The 4,790-nt window shown below is 52.4% G+C and overlaps 1 long non-coding RNA gene across 3 annotated transcripts; it reads right to left on the bottom strand.

Moving 5' to 3' along the window:
• Positions 1-975: 975 nt before the first annotated feature.
• LOC125156524 (uncharacterized) lies at positions 976-4,522 on the bottom strand. 3 transcript variants are annotated; one of them, XR_007148644.1, is made up of 4 exons: positions 4,341-4,522; positions 3,350-3,444; positions 2,589-2,700; positions 976-1,813 (listed from the first exon to the last, which is right to left on the bottom strand). It is a non-coding gene; the product is annotated as an uncharacterized LOC125156524 (long non-coding RNA). The 3 variants fall into 3 exon arrangements; XR_007148646.1 differs by having other exon boundaries at positions 2,589-2,696; XR_007148645.1 differs by lacking the exon at positions 976-1,813 and adding an exon at positions 2,079-2,375.
• Positions 4,523-4,790: the final 268 nt, after the last annotated feature.

Below are 4,790 nucleotides of genomic sequence, written 5' to 3'. Positions count from 1 at the left end.
CTGGGGGAGCTCCAAGAATACCTGGGACACCTGGCATCAGGGCTTCCGCACTGCAGACTACAGCTCGCATTCAGAGCCCTCACAAATACTATTTCTAGAAGCACCAGGCTTGGAATTTTCCAAGCTCGTCAGAACTCCTTGGAAACTCGGAATGGTGTTCTCGGAACACTGCAGGGCACAGAGCAGACGTTTGATGGAATTCAGAGCTTTCTGGCTCTGAAGACTTTGCTTTCCTAACAAGCTGGTCATTCATTTCTTTCTGCTTCTAGAGGGGGAGTACCCTCAGACTAGGGGCTGTCATCTTAGCATCTCTATATTCTCTGGGCCCAGCACAGTGGTGGGCACCCAGGGATGCTCAGGACATGCCTTTTTCCTGTCCCCTCCTGGTGTCACTGGCTGCTCTGGCCTGGTGAGCAGCCTCTACACAGTGAGAATGAGGCATATACTTGAACTGTCTATACAAGCATAGACCCTAGCCCACACTGCTAGCCTGGGGTCATAGAGACTGAGGAGCATAGACTTTAGAGCCAAATGGATGTGGGTTCAGTTTCTAGGGACTCATTCCTGAACCTAATATTTTCATCTGCGATGCAGGGGTTACCTAGCTCGGTATGTTTACGGCTACAGACCATGTTGACTCAAACTGTTATGCAAAGAAGTAATTAAAAAAATTTCAAAGAAGTATGGACTTCAATTACTCTTTCTTAAACTGCAGAACTTGTCAGAGTTTCTCATAGTCCACTGGATATCGTAAGTCTCCAAGAGAAGTCTATGTGAGCCCCAAATGCCAAATGTACCGGGTCATTTTGTCAAGGAGCATCTTGAAGGTCTAGGGTTCTTGGAACCCACTTTGGGAAACACTGACAAAGCCTGTGGAGAGCAATAAAATGGGCATCAGCTGTCAGTATACTTTTCATAATTGTTACTGTTGCTTTATTACTTATTTATCAGTTGAAATAATACAAGGGACCTGGATCTGAACAAGCCCAAGATCATGTTTCAAAATTCACAAACAATTTTCTGAATAGAATTTCATGCTGGATTCGCTCAGGCCCATCTCCTGTGAGTGTCGCCAGCTTTAAAACATACACATTGAAAGCAGACAAATCCCTTCTCTCCTTGCTAATTAGGATGACGGATCGTAGAGCAGGGATCATCCCATGTCACAGTAGAGATGATGCCATGGCTTTTAATTAACCATACAGGGATTTGAGTGACGTGAGAAAAGCAGTGACAGTCCTCCAAATGCACACGTGCTTACTCACACCCCAGACACACCAAGTCTTCAAGGACCGGTGACAAGGGAACAGTGGATGCCAACACCACTTAGCATTTTCAATTGCCCCTCGTTCCACAAGATGAGGTAGGGAAATGCAGACCGAGAAGAAGAGGCAGATTCACACCGCTGGCCTTTCTCGAAGACTTCTTGGGGGTACGTTCTTATTCCTTAGACACTTTCAGTCCCATTGTCACCTAAGTGGTGACTGGTTTTCCATTATTTCCAAGCACATTCTTGTACCCAGTGAGTACTGCTGGCCTTTAAGCCTGGCCCACATCCCCAGGCTGGGACTCCACTTCTGGGTTCTTATGTAGGGTCTGCTGTTGACTTGCTGGGGCATTTGTGAAGTTTCCTTCACCGTCCACCCTCCCTTTCTATGAGGCTGGATCCATTCTGCCGTGAGTGTCTTTGGGCTATGGCTGGCCTTGACTGCTTTATCCCAATTCAGCAAACATTTGGTGATCACCTGCTAGTTCCTGGGCCCTGGTTGTATGTAGGAGCCCAAACTCACTTCTAATCTCAAGGCCAAATAGTCTAGTTGGGTAGGGAAACACGGACACACAAAAAATAATGCATATACTGTGTAACTCAAGGGGGCCTGGAGTGGCCTGGTGTCAACCACTGGGCTTCTGCCTGCTGAAAGAGCCACCTATGGCTGCCCACCACCCTCCCTCCCCTTCCCCCCCCCCCCGGCCTCCCCAAGGGTCAGGCCCCTATGACCCTACATTTCAGGCTGCAGATCACAGGACATGGCTAAGGAGGAGAGAAACTGCCAGTCTGGACTGTTGTGGGGCTCGACTTTACTGGGACTGATGGCCATTCACAGACACCCACATGGAGGCTCAGAGAAGTCAAAGTTTTGTCTGTTGTCACTCGGCTAAGAAGTGGCAGTCTGTTGTCTCATCTCCTCTGTGAGGGGCGGGGCTGGTGCTTGGCTCAGGTCTCCTTCATGTGGGAGGTGCTCCCAGCCTCCACGACGGCTCCTCAGCGTCCCCTTCTAACATTTGTCCTTGCCTCGGAGAGCGTGCTCCCTCCCTGGGGACAGCCTGCAGCCAATGACTGGCCGATAAAGGAGAACAGATGGCCAGCCCCCTGCCTGCTGGAGCAGGGAAGCAGCTCTGTGGAGACCCTCCCCACTGTGATCTGGCTCAACGGAGGCCCCTCCCCTGCTCTGCCTCCCTTACTTCCTGTGGGTCCCCCCCTCAATGAGTCAGGTGAATCCCACCCCTGTCTCAGGCTCTGCTCTCAGGTCCTGACCTAAGATATTCTCCAAAACCCAGACCCCTGTCCATGCCATGTTCAGGATTACCACCAGCCTTTCTCTGTCCTGACGTGTGTCCTGGGATGCTGGCTGGTAACAGTGAAATATGTCATGAAGCGTCACTGCCTCCTGTCTTCCAGGCTGTTTGGACAATGGCTGGCTTGAGGCGAGGGGTAGAGGAGAGAAAGGTTGGGTTATCTGCTCGTCTGCTCCTGCCCTGCCTTGCTGCCCAGTCACGACCTGTACCCATCTCTGCAGGGCTCCGGCTTTGAACCCAGCTCCTAACACCAAGTCTTCCCCTCTCCTCTTCTCTAGGGGTGGCCATGTCTCCCCCACCGACTGCTACTGGTCCCAACTGGTCCCGACTGCTACTGATCCTTTGTTAGGGTCCCTTCCGGCAAGAGTCCTTTTGTTCCTAGTCTCTGCGACGTTCCTGGCTGAGGGGGACATCTCCTTTCTGCCGGGCACCTGACTGCCTCAGCTTTCATCTGACAGGTGGATTCAGATTGATTGCCAGTGGCTGCCTGCGGTGGGGTGTTTTGAAGGATTTGGGTGTTTCCCCAGCAGGGAGAGTGCTGTGATCTATTAGTGATGCCTGTCAGTGTGCAGCAGGGGAGGGTGACATCAGTGCTACCCGTTGGCGGTCCCTGAACTACAGGCTCAGTCCCTGAACTCCCTTCCAGCTCAGACTTCTAGACCCATTTATGTACAAAGGGATGAGTTTGCCTGACCAGAGCAGCCTACAGAAGATGCTGGCCAACAGGCTGGCGGCTTATGGTCACGGAAACCCGTGGTGCTGTGGGAAATACCTGTTCTGTGTGGCCGGTTCACCTTGACCTTGTAGTTTATGGACTCTGAGGTGCTGGTGTCAGTGGCGGACCGCCAGGGGGCGGCCTTTTACAGGCTGCTGACCGGCAGGTGGAAAAAAAAAAAAAAAAAAAAAAAAAAAACCAAACAAACCAACCAGGTGGTCCACTGAATGCAAACCCTTCCCGCTACAGGTGAAGCTACATGATGTCATCACAAAGGCACCATTGGAGCCAGGAGCTTGTTTTCAGTTGTTTCCTCTGCCCCCATTATCTCTCATAAACTCATATTTTCATCTAAAACATTATTGGATCAGCTATTCTAGGCTGAATTCTGTGGTACGTTCTGAGGGGGAATAAGAATAACCCCACAGCCCTAAGCCTATGAGGGCAGGTGGAGCGCTAATCACATGGGATCCATTACTGAATTTGATCTCAGTTATGGAGGTGGAGGGGCTCTCGGGTGGCTCAGTAGGTTAAGTGTCCGACTTCAGCCCAGGTCACGATGTCACGGCTGCTGAGTTTAAGCCCCACATCGGGCTGTCTGCTGTTAGTGCCGAGCCCGCTTCAGCTCCTCTCTCCTCACCCCTCTCTGTCCTCCCCCCATTCCCGTCCCTTCCCTTCTCGCTCTCTCAAAAATAAATAAATAAATAAATAAATAAAGGAGATTAAGTTAAAAAAAATAAAATAAAGTATGGAGGTGGAGAATGGGGTGGTTATTTTAGACAGGGGGGCATCTCCCCCACGGAAGACCTGAGCTACGCGAGCTATGTGTAGGGAGGGGTGAGTCAGGTTAGGGGCTGGTGGGTTGCTGGTCCAGGCAGTGGGAGCCAGAGCCAGAAAGACCCCGGGCCAGAAAGATGAAGGGATTGGAAACCAGGCTGGAGCATTTGGACTCCACTGGGGCCGAGCAGATCGGTGAGGAGGAAAAGCAGAGGGAGGCAGGTGCATCGGGCCGGCTGGGGCCGGAACACATGCATGCGGGGGGGCTGACCTGGTGCGTCCAGCAAGTGCTCCCTGAAGCTGGGGGTTGCTGAGCAGGAGACACAGTCTCTGTGTGTGAGGACGGCACCGCGTGTGTCCCAGGCTGTGTGAGGCTCAGTGGGGTTCTGCGTGGGAGCGTGTTCTGTAAGCTCGGGGGCAGAGGTCATGCTGTCAGGGAGCCAGCACTGGAGCCGTTAGTCTCCTGAGCGGCAGCAGGTGAGGTCCCGCTGCTGCCCACCCAAGTTCCCTCAGCCCTGCGGGGCCAGACCTCCCGCAATCCGTCCAGAAGTGCGTTTCCCTCTCCTCCCCTCCCCACATGCATCCACCTTTTGACTTCATGGCTTGGGCTTTTCCAAGCCCCCTGTATCTCCCTTTCCTCCTCAACCCATCCCCAGAAATGGCTTTAAAAACTCCCTTTGGGGTCTCTCTGACCTGTCTCCTCAGGACCTTGTAGGCTCTG

Source organism: Prionailurus viverrinus, chromosome F2 (genome assembly GCF_022837055.1).
Source record: "Prionailurus viverrinus isolate Anna chromosome F2, UM_Priviv_1.0, whole genome shotgun sequence".
In the NCBI taxonomy this organism is placed as follows: Eukaryota; Metazoa; Chordata; class Mammalia; order Carnivora; family Felidae; genus Prionailurus; species Prionailurus viverrinus.
This window is presented reverse-complemented; position numbering and strand designations above follow the sequence as displayed.